We start from the raw sequence: 14,178 nt of genomic DNA, 5'->3' as shown, positions 1-14,178 counted from the left end.
CACGCCTCACAGGAATCAACCCATAGAGGAGCAGACACGAGCAGGGCGGGTTTTCGGAAGGGCCCTTGTCCTGGATAGAATTGAGGAGTCAGCACTAGTCTGCATAGGGGACTCAGCAGGGGGATTAGTGGGGATTTAGAGGGCAGTAATTACCTTTGCCCATGGAGGGTCTGATAATTAAATTACCTTAGCAAGCCCCGTCACTGCCCAGTGACACAAAGCCTCCCAGGTCAGCGAGAGGGAAATTTCAGAATACCCAAATTTGTTTTATCTCATCGGGAAACATCACCACCTGCAGGTCCACTCATCACCGGACAAAGTGTTAGAAAAAGTCATGCACATGCATTATTGATGTCATTTTCCATGTATTAACCTTGTTTTAGAAGGTCACACAGCTTCATCGGAAAACTTCAACAACTACTGAAGCTGTGTCATAAAAGATGTTGTGAAGAGCCAGAAAAATGACAGAAACCATCTTGAGAAAAAAATACTTTGACATTAATTTTGACCTTTTATTTTGGTCCATGTCCCATCTGCTAACATGGAGAAGGCAAGGTTTATGAGTAATACTGCAGCCCGCCACCAGGGGGGGAAAGCAATATGAGTATGTCATGTCCCTCTTTATAAACAGTCCATGGGTTACACACACGAGGGAAATGAGCTTTTCTGACTTATGTTGACTTTGCACAGAGGATTTAATCACGGAGCAAACTCACTATTTCTTTTATGGACAGTTGTGACACAGAGAGTAGATTAGTGGTTCAGTGAGAAGAGAGCCGGGGTCAAAGACCGGCGGATTTAGACCGAGGAAAAAGACAGAGGAGAAAGAGTGAGAGGGAGAGAGAGAGAGAGAGAGAAAGAGAGAGAGGGAGAGCGGGAGGGAGAGAGAGATGAGTGGGAGCAGCAGCAGCTCCCACACAAAGTCACGATCTGACACCGAACAGCACTCGCTCTTCTGCTCAAACTGACATGCAAACCAACGACCACTCCCATGATGCAATGCATGAATACGCTCTGAGTTCCCGTCAGGTAATAATAACAATAAGAACATGTCCACTATTATCCATGTGAGTTTCATTCTGCTCCGCGACGAATTCATCAGCAACAACATTGAAGCTTCAGGTTTGTCAGAATTGTTTTTATTCTAAATTCATGACAGCATTTCTCTGCTCGCCAGATGTGTCAACTTCTGCTGCTTCCTTATTCAACGGATCCATAAGCTGCCACACACTCTGTGCAAGCTGCACATGCAACACAGACACACACTGACACACACGTGAGCAGCACATTCCACACCAGGAATAGAAGAAATCACTGTGTAATTACCTGCATTCTCTATTCTATTCTACTCCAATTACAGTAACTTAATTGACTTAAAGCTGTGTATTTTAAGAAACCTGTGAAAAGTGAATAGAGTCACAGGGTCTTGGGTGGATGTTATACTTTTTCTATGTGATTACAGCAGTCCTGGGTTAGATGGAACAGTGTGTGGCGGCACAACTGCTCATTAAGAAGTGAGTCTGTCAGGCAGCAGTGCTTTGGGTTGGGGGGAGGAGGGGGGGGGGGGGGGTGGCACTCCGCCATGTGTTTCTCAGGTCTGTTGAAGTTGATTGATGCCTTTATTGTACGCCAGGTGTAAAAATAACTTTTTCAAAATCCTCAAATCCCAGGGGGCGGTTTCCTTTTGTATTTTTTAATCTTTCTTCATTTCTCCCCCCCCCCCCCCCCCACCACCTTTTCTTTTCACATTGCCGCGTTCACCGGAGGGAGACAAAGGAAAGCTGGGGGGACTGGCAGCTCTCCAGAAGCCAGTCGATCCACAGACATCACATAGCCAGGTGCCACTGCCTTCCCACCGCAGCCCACTGGAACATGCAGAGAACATGGGAGCAGCTGGGGCCACACCCCCCCCCCCCGGCACCTTGTGATGCTATCACCTCGGCAGAATGAGTCCAACTCATAGAGCAACAATTACAACGAGCGATCTTAATCTCAGCCGTGAGAAAGAAAGCAAAAGGAAAGTGGGAGAGAGAGAGGGGGGGGGGGTAAATCTCCCAGTCACGTAGGCTCTGTGAAGTCACACCTCACCAACCAACCATCCCACCCCCCCACCCACCCCCAGTTCACCACCAGCAGGAGTCACCTTGACAGTGCCCTTCACAGTCCTCCATCACGGAGACTGCTTCCATGTGACAGGTCAGATCTCACAGTCTCCACACACTCAAACACACAGGATTCCTCCTTTCAAAAGAAAAATAGAAATATTAATACCTCCGTGTCTTTAGTGGTTGGATTTAAAAAAACAACAACTCAACGATAAAACTTGTTTAATCAGAGAACTCGAAATATTGTGCATTCACAAGAAGAAAAACAAGAAACAATCACGCCAGAAATCAAACAAGAAGTATCGATGATAACTGATTTGATTTCACTTTTATGTCCTAATAAAAACCCACTGGATCATTTGCAGTGGAATCATATGACTAACTACACACACTGAACAAACAGAGAAAATTCACATGTGATTATAATGACAGATGGTTTAAACAAATATGACAAATCTCATGATGTCCTCAGTCGAAAAGAAACAGTGTGTGACGAGGGCTCAAGTCTGTGTAAGCTACTGGGAAAGATGGAGGGGGAGGGGGGGTATAGGGTGGATGTAACAGCTTCATTTGAGTTAAAACCATAGAGTTAGCAGGAGTCTAATTCACTCTCTATTCTCTGAACCTGTGTTTATCCTCAGGCTCAGTGATGAGCCTGAAGGGGAGTCAGTTATAAAGAGGCACAACCTGTAATGGACACTGGTGAATTGCATTGTTTTAGCACAGAGAATTGAGATCCTGCTCTCGACGGGGGAAGGCAGTGGGAGAAACACTGCTCCCAGTTCATCTGAGCTGAACGCTCCTCACTTATCCTCCCTCGCTGCCAGACTCCGTCTCCTGCGGACGGCACTCTGCCACTTTGGATATGTCATGGCCGATAAGGATGAAAAATTGAACCGCTCTCCCGGTCCCCAGTTGGCACACCGGCTATGCCTCCACCTTCGCACGCGCCCGGAGGAGGCTCGAGCTCCACGCTCGCAAAACAAAATGGGATTAAACAAGGCCAGAATCACTCACCACGCCTCAGTCAATAAGCACTGAACCCGAACCAGCAGTGGTGGTTGAATGCAGACTTCAACATAGAAGCAGGGGCGTGAGAGGATGGCGTTTTATGGCACGTGCAGGATAACGGTGGGTTGAATCCGCGATAAAATACAAAAGTCGCAGCCAGGTTGTGTCAAAACCCATTTGTCAGAGTCTGAGTGACGTCTCTGCTTGTGGCTCCCTCTAATCTCTCCTAATGCACCATTCATAATTTTAAAATTTTAAAAATAAAGTGCATTTCCCTGTTGGTCTGAATTTCAGTCCCTTTTGTTGTCATCTTTGTTGACAACATGAACAATTTTTAGTATTTTATTTCCATAAATGTTTTACTTTTACTTACAAATCTCACATTAATGCAGCCACTTCGACACATTTGAATATTAATATTGATGTGGCTGCGTGTTGGAGTGGAACAACAACAGTCCCAAGATGCCTCCTGTGTCTTTGTGTCCAGCAGGAGACTCCACATGATTCATTTTGTCCTCTGGCCTGGACGCTGACAAGTGGACGTACTGTATATGGTATGCAAATATCCACTCAGAGGAAATAACTTTCAAACATATGCTGTTGCATTTTTATCCAGATACAAAAGGTCAGGACTCGTCATCTTCCATAATCAAGTCAAAAGTCAGAGGAAAATATTCTAATTATATCTAATCTAATAATCAAGTGCACCCATTTTGAATCACTTTGTATTTACCCAGCATGATGTAGGGTGGGAATGGATATCTATGGACTGAAGCCCTGAAATGTGGACATGCTTGAGGGGAAGCAGTAAAAAACAGATGTTTCCATTGAGACTCACCTTTTACTCAATGACGCCGGCTGCAGCTTCTCTATTAAACGCCTCCTCACTCCCACACGGACACTCAGATCTAGAGGAGATGAAAAAACACCAGAAAGGTTAACACAAATGAAAGAGAAACACGTCTGTAACACAACTCACTGCTCAAACTGTCCAGGAGAGACAGCCAGGGGTGTCCTCACATCGTCCCTTGTTGTGGTAACTAACAGGATCAGACTCAGGGTTGTGGGTCAGGTGTAGTCCACTGTATATCCAGTGTGAGAGGATTAATCAAAAGGCTCCAACAACTGTATCCACAAACTAGATGCAGATAATTGAACCGATATCTTCTGCCCCTGTTGATTGTCCCATCAGCTCAGTAATCTATGCATATCAGAGGTGTGTGTGTGTGTGTGGGGGGGGGGGGGATATCCTTTATTGATGGACTGTTCTCGTATCATTCAGGGTACAGCCACATGTGGAAGAACCAGTGCAGAGAATAGCTGATGATTTCCACTAGAGACAGACACCTTTTGCTTGTTATTTGCATTTCATCTTTCATAGAAAATCACATAAGTTGTATATTTACTTGATATTAGAAACTTTCCAGCACCATGCAAATCTCAGAGAGAGAGAGAGAGAGAGAGAGAGAGAGAGAGCAGGCTGCCCCATTACAATCCCTGTGCACAAGTCAGCGACGCGTCATCCTTTCAAATGCGCTGCTAAATATGCATGCATAACAAATAGCATGATTTGGAACACAGCGACCATGTCATCGTGATATTAGTCGAGTATTTGCCTTTGTGACTTTCAGCAGCCATCTGCACGAGTTCCCTCAGAGAACACAGCTCCTGTTTCCTGCTGTGTTTTCACATTTGCTCCTCCGATCCTTCTGCTCGTCACTTTTACCACTTCGAACAACAAAGTACTGGGAGTCAGGATAACAATGCTTCTTCTAAAATATTTCTCTGATTGGAGGTAATTGTACATCTTCCCCCTTATCATGGTCTTACATCTCCTGGCATGAATGTGACTATTGTTCTCTGCAAAGAATTAAAAAATCCAAATTAGTTGGAATTGATATCCTGCCCAGAAGAGCTCCAAGATGGTACATTTAAAAAGGAAGGGGTAAATAGAGACTCACTTCATTCTTTAAAAAGACAAACAATCTCTGAATAGAAAGGAAGAGTTAAGGAAATTGAGGTTATGGAACATCTAAATAATTTCATGTCTATGTTTTCTGAAGAGTCTTGTTTTATCTCCACGTGCCACAGCTGGCAGAAAGTAACTGAATGGAAAATCCAACCTACATCTCACAGATATTTAGCCGTGTGTGAGTCACGGTCTTGGATCATTAACTTCTCATTCATTTTAAAGGACAATCATGGACAATATAGACCCACTGACCTTGATTCTGCTCTGTCACACCATATATCTTCATGACATATTCTGCTCATATTCAGGTTCATCCTTTTAATTTGTGTTATTACTAGAAAAGGTTTGTACTAGTGATCTGCTGAACTACTGACGAAGCCTTTCAGGAGACTTTAGGCTTTTTAATAACATGTACAACACTAGCTTCTAGGATCACAGGCTAAGATGAATATAAAAAGATCCCTGTTGGGAATATGGAGCCCAGCCAGATGTTGGCCAATTGTCCGAGGCTGCGATCATGCGACCACTTCCTGAACCCTTCCCCGAACCGGCTTTTCAGATTTCACCTGCAGAAATGACATTCGTGGCAAATGTAATGCGCAGCGCAATCTCCATGCTCAACAACCTGGGCAGGAGCTTATGTAATGACACGTTGAGGAGGCAAGGACACAATCTTTGGATCACAGAACCAGAGGTGGGGGGGGGAGGGATGGAAGGAACTCGACAGGAGAGATATTACCACAGTAATCTACACTGAGGGGGTGAGCTGTAGAGCACGCTGACCTTGAAGAGTTTAACCTGCCACTCAGAGGAGCGTTCCTCCGCTCTGGCAGGCAGCGAGGCAGAAAGCAGAGCCCCAGATCTGTCAGCCGGCTCCAGATGTATAAATGATGTGGAGACACAAAGACAACGTGCGCACCACTTTCCCACAACCACAACTTGGGAGTGTTCTAAAAAGAAAAACACGCACTGCAGAATGTGCTTTGTGTCATGTGTATCTTCATGAATGTTTTACACCCGATGGTGGGGACGCACAGCTCTCTCATTTGAACAGAGTCTGTAGACGTAGATCTAATTTGCTCATTTAGAATATTGACAGTTATTTTTGTCAGTTATTTACAATAGAAATCTATTTGTAAAGACTTCACACATTAATACAAAGTATTTCAAACCTGCAGTCATATTAGCTTATAGCCTGAGGCAGCAGTGTTAGTAACCAAGACAAAGAAAAGCCTTTCCCACTTTAAATGTTCAATGTTAAAATTATTGAGGCATAGTACAACATCTAAAATCATTTTCATTACATTACATTATTAGTTATTACTACGAAAATGCCAATGAGGCGCCTAGTAACTGCTTTCCCTGCATGCCTCACAACGACCATGCTTTCCACCGTGCAGCACATATACATAAGGCAAATCTCCATGTGTAAAGGTGTCCACCCGGCCGACCATCTGCTCGGAGGAGGACACTTCCCATGGTCAGACAGGGAAGATATTTAAAGCATCATCTCTAAAAGCCAGTGTCCAGTATGTCTCTAGATCCCTTCATTGATTCACATAGCTGATACACTCTCTGCATCTAAATCTTCCTCTTTTATTTAAATTCTTAAGAAAGTCACTGAAACTTTTTGAAGAGCGCTGCCTGGATTCAGCAGCTGGTGAGACGTTGTGAAATAAGACGTCTGGCACTTCCAACGCGCTGCACGCTGTCATTCCATTCCCACTCCTTTCTTTCAGACCCCCCCCCCCCCTGTCTATTTGCCACATGCGCTCTTTAACCCTTTGTTGTCATCCAGAGGCAGCAGTTTGTAATAACGTTGCACTCGGCCCTGCGCTCGATTCGTTGAATACATCGACATCGAGTCGAACAATAAATGTTGCGGCGAGATTGACAACTGACAGTGGAACTAATTCAAAATGAAATAAAAATGGGTTAAGCTGTAGATGAAGACTCGTGAATCGATTTTATCCATTTTACACTTCTATTTGTTTGCAGTATTCCCACATGACTCCCCTCCCCCCCACCACCACCACCACCACCACCACCACCACAGCAGCCACCTGCCAGACTTCATCACACCACAGAACTTGAATTGGGTGGTTGAAACATGCTACACCTCGGTAAAAACACCGACTCTGCGGCAGCTGTGGATTCGGTGGATGAGTTATTCTGTTTTGACACCACAGGAACACAACGCTCTCTTTCTGCTTCTGACGGCTGCTCACTGTCACGGTGGGGGTGGGGGGGGTGGCGGGGGGGGGGGGTTGGGGTTAAACAGAGCCTGAGGAATACCAATAAGGGAGCATAAATAAAACCAAATAAAAAGAGCTTGAATTATTGACCTACAATAACCTCAAATTCCTTCCTGCTCTCTCTGTCCTTTCACGCTTGAACTCCGTCCTCTCAATGAAAAGGCTTGATTTTAACTTTGAGTTCATTGCATCACTCCGTGCAAATTCACTTCTACCTCCCACAGATGTGCTGCAGCTTTGTGGGCCCCCCTTCAGCTTCACGCACATTTCTGTGTGCACAGATGTCGAGGCTGCAGGGCCGCCGCCGCCCCGTCTGTTATCCAAAGACATGAAAACAGGGATCACAATATCTCCAGCCTGGACCTTTCTCCCGGTGGCAGAGAGCTGTCCCGCACAGACGCTGCCCTCTGAACAAACACGATTACCTTGATGAACAGAGGCAGGCTTGTTTACCGCCTGTGTCAAGGTGCTTTGGGGGTGACTCACTGTCGGCGAGGAGAAGAAACTTTGCAGAGGAGACGCGGCTCGCAGGAATCTGCTGAGCTCAGAACATGAGTCCTATTCTGTGAACCAGCTTCTCAAATACCTGCCGCTCCTCAGGCCACAGCAGGGTGACGACCGATTATGAGTTATTAAGAATCTTTAAAGAAGATTTAGTGAGAAGATAAACCTGTACTCACAGCGGTGTGATAAGAAATACCTAAAAAGTAAGGAACCATCTTTCAGGGAAAAATTATTTACATGGACTTTTCAGTCCCATCTGCTAACAAGGAGGAGACAGCTTTATGAGATACACAGCAGCCAGCCACCAGGGGGCGATCTAGAGGATTTGGATTCACCTTGGGAGCCTTCATGTTGTATTTAGCAGTACAAGCGATGAGTGTGAGGTGGATATAAAATAAACTACAGCTCCCATGCTCCTGATAATGAGGAAACATGGCAGGCGAACCACAGCGTGGCTCTCTGATGTGTTTTTAATAGTATTTGGAAAACGACCAAGTTCTGTTACACGCAGGAAGAAGCTCTGATGCTTTGGCTACGTAGGCAATGTGTGTTCATAGCCCCAAGGTCACAGATACTCTGTCTTCATGGAATATGTTTATAGAATCTGAATATAAAACACCACGCTCATGGAGCGAGGGAAAAAATGTGTTTTACGATTTCTACTATGACTTTTTTACTTTTATTTATGCACATATATTATATAGCCAGTAGACTGTAAATATGAGCAGCATTTGTGATGTAACATAAAATCCCTGTTCCTCAAACCCGTGTCTGTTCTCATGTGGAAGATCCATGCCGCTGTACAAGCCAGTGCTCGGCCCAGCTATGTTTGTTGTGTCACTACAGCTGTGCTACACACTCTATATAAACATTGTTCATGGACTGGACCGGTTTAGGTCACATATGATCATGATGGATGTCGACATATGTCTGGTCTGCTGTGCAGTCGCTGGAGGAAGAGAGAGAGCTGTGCGCTTGGTTGGCAGACCGCCATTTGAGAGTGGGCTCCATCTTGACTGAGGATGGCTGATTCCTATCTCCTTCTCTGTCATTTCCCTCACAGGTTTATCCTTTTACTGGAAGCTCTTATAGATGACTGTGGTAAAATGACTTGTTAGTCATACACATGCCTGCAGCATCTCACTGAATCCCTACAAGGATGGAATATATGAGCAGGAGAGATTGATCTATCGTAAACAAGAGATTGAACATGGATACAGTGAAGTAAGATAAAAAACGCTTCACTCAAGATATTCAGCCTCTGTATATTCCTCAGGGACAGAAAAACTCAACGAGACACTAGGAGATTAAAAACATGCGACTATAAAACCCACATGAGGACACATAACAACACAACATGGCCCAAAGCGCACTGTACAACCCAGAGGTGAATTCATGTCGGTGTGGTGCTTCACATAGAATTTTGCTATTACTATTGAAACCCCATAACCATTCTTTTTAAGGTTAAATGTAAATCCCCATCTTTTTCTACATTGTTTATTCTTTAAAATAACAGTTTTCATATCGGCACATATCAGAGAACATAAGCTACAATACAAGGCTCCTAAGATATTTGTACATCATGAAGCGTTTTTAAAAATCCCTATGAACTTAACTGAGATGTTTTGTTTACATAAACTAGCAAAACAATCGACAAAATTTGACTTTATATTTAAAATAATTCAGGCTAATCTGCACAAAACAAACGGGTTGAAACATAACAACCCTTATTAATATTAGGATTTAATGACAAAAACAGCCCTATATTACTTTGTGCTTCTCATCAAGACTGCTCACTTTCTTCCATATTTTCCATTTCTCCAGCACGAAGGCAGTAATGCCTCCCTGCCCTTGATGTGCACCGTGCAGGATGTCAGAACAACCTTCTCCTCGTCCGTTACGAGACGTCAGGATGACTAAGTGACGTCTGACGGATCATGAATTCTCCGGCTCTCAGGTGCGTGGCAGCAGAATGTGAATCATCACGTGTCAGCAGGTGCGTCTGCTCTCCGCGGAGGGCTGCAGTCTATGAACTGGATTCATGTTCATGTGCTGAAGGGCAGGCCGGCTAAACTAGGCCAACGGTGGGAGGGGGGTTGGGGGGGGGGGGGTTGTCGTCTCCATGGCCACGGCAGCCAAAGCACCAGATGCACCTGCGTTCTACCGGCGACATGTTTTTTCATGTGGAGTATCATGGGAGAGTAAATGGTCAATTCCATTTGCTGATTCATGAAACCTCGGGGGGGGAGAGGCACAATGGGCGGTAATCTCTGAAATACTCCGAACAACAGGATCCTGGAGAGAAATAAGCATCATGTGTTTTACACTGTACGCTGCTGCTGAGCCTCTTTCAGATAAATGGTATTAGTAAAGCAGCAAATCACAACATGCAATCTGTTCTGATTGGTCAGCTGCCTCTGTGTTCTGTGATTGGTCCATCTCTTACAGCACGTCTTGGATGTATCACGCCGAAGTAGCTGAGTAGAGAAGATTATCATCTTCTACAAATATCTCATTATTGGAATAATTCCACATTATATAGATGAGATGAGTCTAAACCAGTTTTATAGCCTTGAATGTAGAGGAGCTTTTATCATCACATGATATACTGTCGCCACCATCACAACTAAAATCTTTGCATATAGAAGTTATGGATTTCTGTAATAAGCCCGACACCATTTTAGTTGTGAAATTAAAGGTTTATATTCCAAAAGTTAAGAGTCTCCCCTCCTCTTTGGACTGTTCATGGATTCATCCCGCAGACACAAAATGAGCCTGTGCTGCATTAGCATCACAAGAAAATAGTCTCAGCTGTGATTTCACTGCTCCAGCTCCGGCTCCGGATGATCAAAGCCGTCCTACGCCTGTAAAAAGCTTGACTCGGGGGGGGGGGGGGGGGGGGGGGAACAGGTTCATTGACTTCAGCTTCTCTCCTTCGCCTTTCAGGGACCAACCGGGCTTTCATTTGCTCCCAGTGCCTCGCCGCTATTACCCAGAGTAGATGCCCTGAAAGATGCCTGGAGCTTTTTTCATCTTAAAGAGCAAGGGGGGGGGGGGGGGGGGGGAGACACACGCTGTGCTCCGAAACAGCAAAGAGTTTCTGTAAATGCTGTTATTTTCAGGACAACTTTGAGAGATATGATTAGCACAAAAAAACCAAATGCCCCAAAATGCTCAAATCATGTTCCATTTGTGAGATGGAGCAAAATGTGTTTTTTCCCCAATTTGGTGGCTTAGATCTATTTGTTTCTAGACGTCATTTTCTAGGGTTGATATGGATTAATTAAGGTTCTGCCCCCCCCCCCCCCGAAGTGCTAATAAATGAGACGTGATGATAATTTAGCTTTTACTTTGGCAAGGTTCCACAGTCAATCTGTGTGACAAAGCAGCTTGTGAGCACAGCCTTTATTCTTGGAGGTGTGAAGAACCTGACGTAGTTTTCAGAAATAACAGCACAGTCTTAGGAGGCGTTGTGTTACCTAGCAACTCCACTGCAAAACCTACTTTGACGCAGCGCTAATGGTGAAGTAACACAATAATTAAACACAATTTGCCAACGTAGACGCTGCACAAGGGACAGAGGAATATGACCAGAACTTAATCTGCCCTCATCCTCTGCCATCCCTCAAACACTGCAGGGAGGAATTCAAAAATCCTCTGTGAAGTGTGTGTGTGTGGGGGGGGGGGGGGGGGGGGGCAGGCAGAAGGTTCACCGGTGTCTGAACACAACAAGCAGACAGCCAGAATTATACTCCCTTGTTCAATTTACAGCCGTGCGTGAGCCAGCGCAGCATTAAACAAGCATCTGGGCGTTTTGGCTCCGGCTGGCGTTGGCTAGGCAGAGATATCCCTTCTCCTCCGCGTGGCTCGGCTCAGAGATGTAACCACATCTGAGACTAGCGGGCCGCCGCTGGGAAGGAAACTCCCCCGGGCGGTGATTAAGGGCGGCTCAGCGACACCATAGAAAGCAATAGCACCTTAATTTAGTTAATTTATCTGTTGTTTAGGTGTTATTTGAAATCTTGTGCTGACCTACATTTCTAAATGCTGGAGACATAAACATACCCGTTCTATAATGGCTGTAAATTGGTGAATCAATCATGCAAAAACAACAAATCCATGTGAGAGACTGATGATGATTTTCCTGAGTCGTACGAATCAATTGTGGTGTTTGTGTCCACACGCACTCGTATGCAAAGTCACGAGCTGAACAGGCATCATCAGCGTGACTGAGTTCACCTCTTTGAGATCTGTTTAAATATTTCCCTGCCAGATTAACTTAGTTAAACACACAATTACGCCTCAGTGTGTGTCATTACGGCTCTGAGGAAGAAAAGACGAGTGTGTGCTGCAGGGATGGTGCAGGGGAAAGACTATCAATGACATTAGAGGTCCAATTCAAAGTGAGAATGAAGGATGAAACCTGTAGATAGAGATAAAGAAAACTAAAATATCACTGAAATTATGTCTTTGGTCAGTTCAGCCTTAAAAAAATGAAAAGAGTGAAGCTCTAATCTGGAATGTCAAACATGAGCTTCTTATCTATTCTTATTTATTCTGTGTCACCGTTTCCGAGTCGACGTGATCACAACACAGATTCACAGGTGGAGCCGACGCCCCCCTGCTGTTTGTTGCTCTGAGGAACAGTCGTGAGTGGGAGAAGTCTGGATAAACTTTCCAAGAAAAGTGCCAAAAAATAACATCTGAGAGCTGAAACTCAGAGGTGTTTTTGTCTTTGTAGATACGTGAGCGTGGCGAGAGAATATCCGGATCTACAAACGGTGACATTTCCGCTCCGCGTCCTGAGCAGGTCTCTCTGAAGTCCAGGTTTTTCTACCTCAAAGACAGAAAGCATGGAGACCAGACGGCGTTTGTAAGTGTCCTTTGTGATCAATCCCTCTGAAGGTGCCAACTCTGTTTGTCCTCCAGGCAGCAAGAAGAGCGGCCTTCTTCTCGTCTTATAATATTTACCATGGCATAGCTTAACCCCCAGGAGAGAAACAAGCAGCACCCCCGCTCCCTAAAGAGGGATTAAACCTATAGGCTTTACCTCACACCTCCACACACCCACACTCGCAGACACACAGACGGTTTCACCAAACCTGGATGTTTTAGCTCCCCGGCGGCTTTGCACAAAACAAATGTTGCTCAGTATCGACACTGACTCGGTTCTGAAGCCCCTCAGGACTCAGGCATCGTGATGAGTCAACCACAAACTGATCTAAGAGCAGTGTGAGGAAGCTTCCTCGCCCCAGATACTTCATATGGTGGAGGCTCAGATTAAAATGCAGCAGCTTTGATCCTGTTAATATGATGCCTGCCATCTTTTCTCTGCCACCTTTGGAGCACAAGATGATTCGCCTCTTTCTGCCAGCAATCAGCAGAGTGGGCTGGGGACGCTTCTATTTTTGTTCTCCTCACCAGGTCGGGCTCTCAGTCCTTGAGTATAACCGTTCAGTTGAGGGTTCAGTGTTATGCACACACATGCATTGCGGTCACTTTTCTTTACAGTGAGCCACAGCAGGAGGGCTTCCTTGATTGCAATTTTGTAAGTTTGATTTGAATTCTCCTACTTAGCATCACTTCCTGTTGCTCCATTTGACTGTGTGAGGTGGCAGTTGGGTTTTTACCTTTAAGGATTTCCTGGGGAATAACTCGTGCATCCTTTGTGACTAACTGATATCTATGATAATGTGTCTTCAGTGGAGTTTTATTGTTTCACAGAAAGCAGATATATATTTCTTGAAGCCAACGTCTCTACAGCGAAAAGAAAGGTCAAACTATGATGACAATAATAAAGTCAAACTCTGAGTTTACAGTCTTATATCTTGTGTCCATGAGACGTGTAGCAGGAATGAAAACATATCTTGGAGCTAAGAAAAAACTCGTCTCAATTTAACAAACACCAAAGAGCTTCACCTGAGTCCTTCCACACTCCTGCTTTCCTGCTTTTGTCTAGACATGAACAGAAAGATTATTAATTCACAGGTTAGAGGTCTGTCTGTGAAAAACAAACCACATAACTTTCCCATGTCTGCGCACGTTGGATGGAGGACAGGCTCTGTCTGTTCTCCTGCTGGTTATTCTGGGATATAACACACTCTACTTGGATGGAACGATGGGGGTTAGTGAAGGTCTGACAGTGGATGGCTGCTGCAGGAGGATGATGGGAGGGATAAAAAAACATGCTGGGTGACAACTGGGGCACGTTGATGCGATATGATGACACGCAGCTGTAAGAACAGGAAGAAACTAGTTGTATTTTCCAGGTTTGGAGGATTGGTGGACTTGAGCTTATTAAACAGGCTAAAACATCTTTTTATTTAAGTTA

The 14,178-nt window shown here is 44.8% G+C and overlaps 1 protein-coding gene across 1 annotated transcript in view; it reads right to left on the bottom strand.

Annotated features, from left to right (window-relative positions):
• syt1a (synaptotagmin Ia) overlaps positions 1-14,178 on the bottom strand; it is a 113,270-nt gene that overhangs the window by 62,710 nt on the left and 36,382 nt on the right. The window contains exon 3 of the mRNA XM_062382439.1: positions 3,955-4,024. The gene's annotated coding sequence lies outside the window, so the exon portion shown is untranslated. The remainder of the gene's footprint in view (positions 1-3,954; positions 4,025-14,178) is intronic.

The sequence above is a fragment of the Platichthys flesus genome, chromosome 23 (assembly GCF_949316205.1).
Source record: "Platichthys flesus chromosome 23, fPlaFle2.1, whole genome shotgun sequence".
NCBI classification, from domain to species: Eukaryota; Metazoa; Chordata; class Actinopteri; order Pleuronectiformes; family Pleuronectidae; genus Platichthys; species Platichthys flesus.
This window is presented reverse-complemented; position numbering and strand designations above follow the sequence as displayed.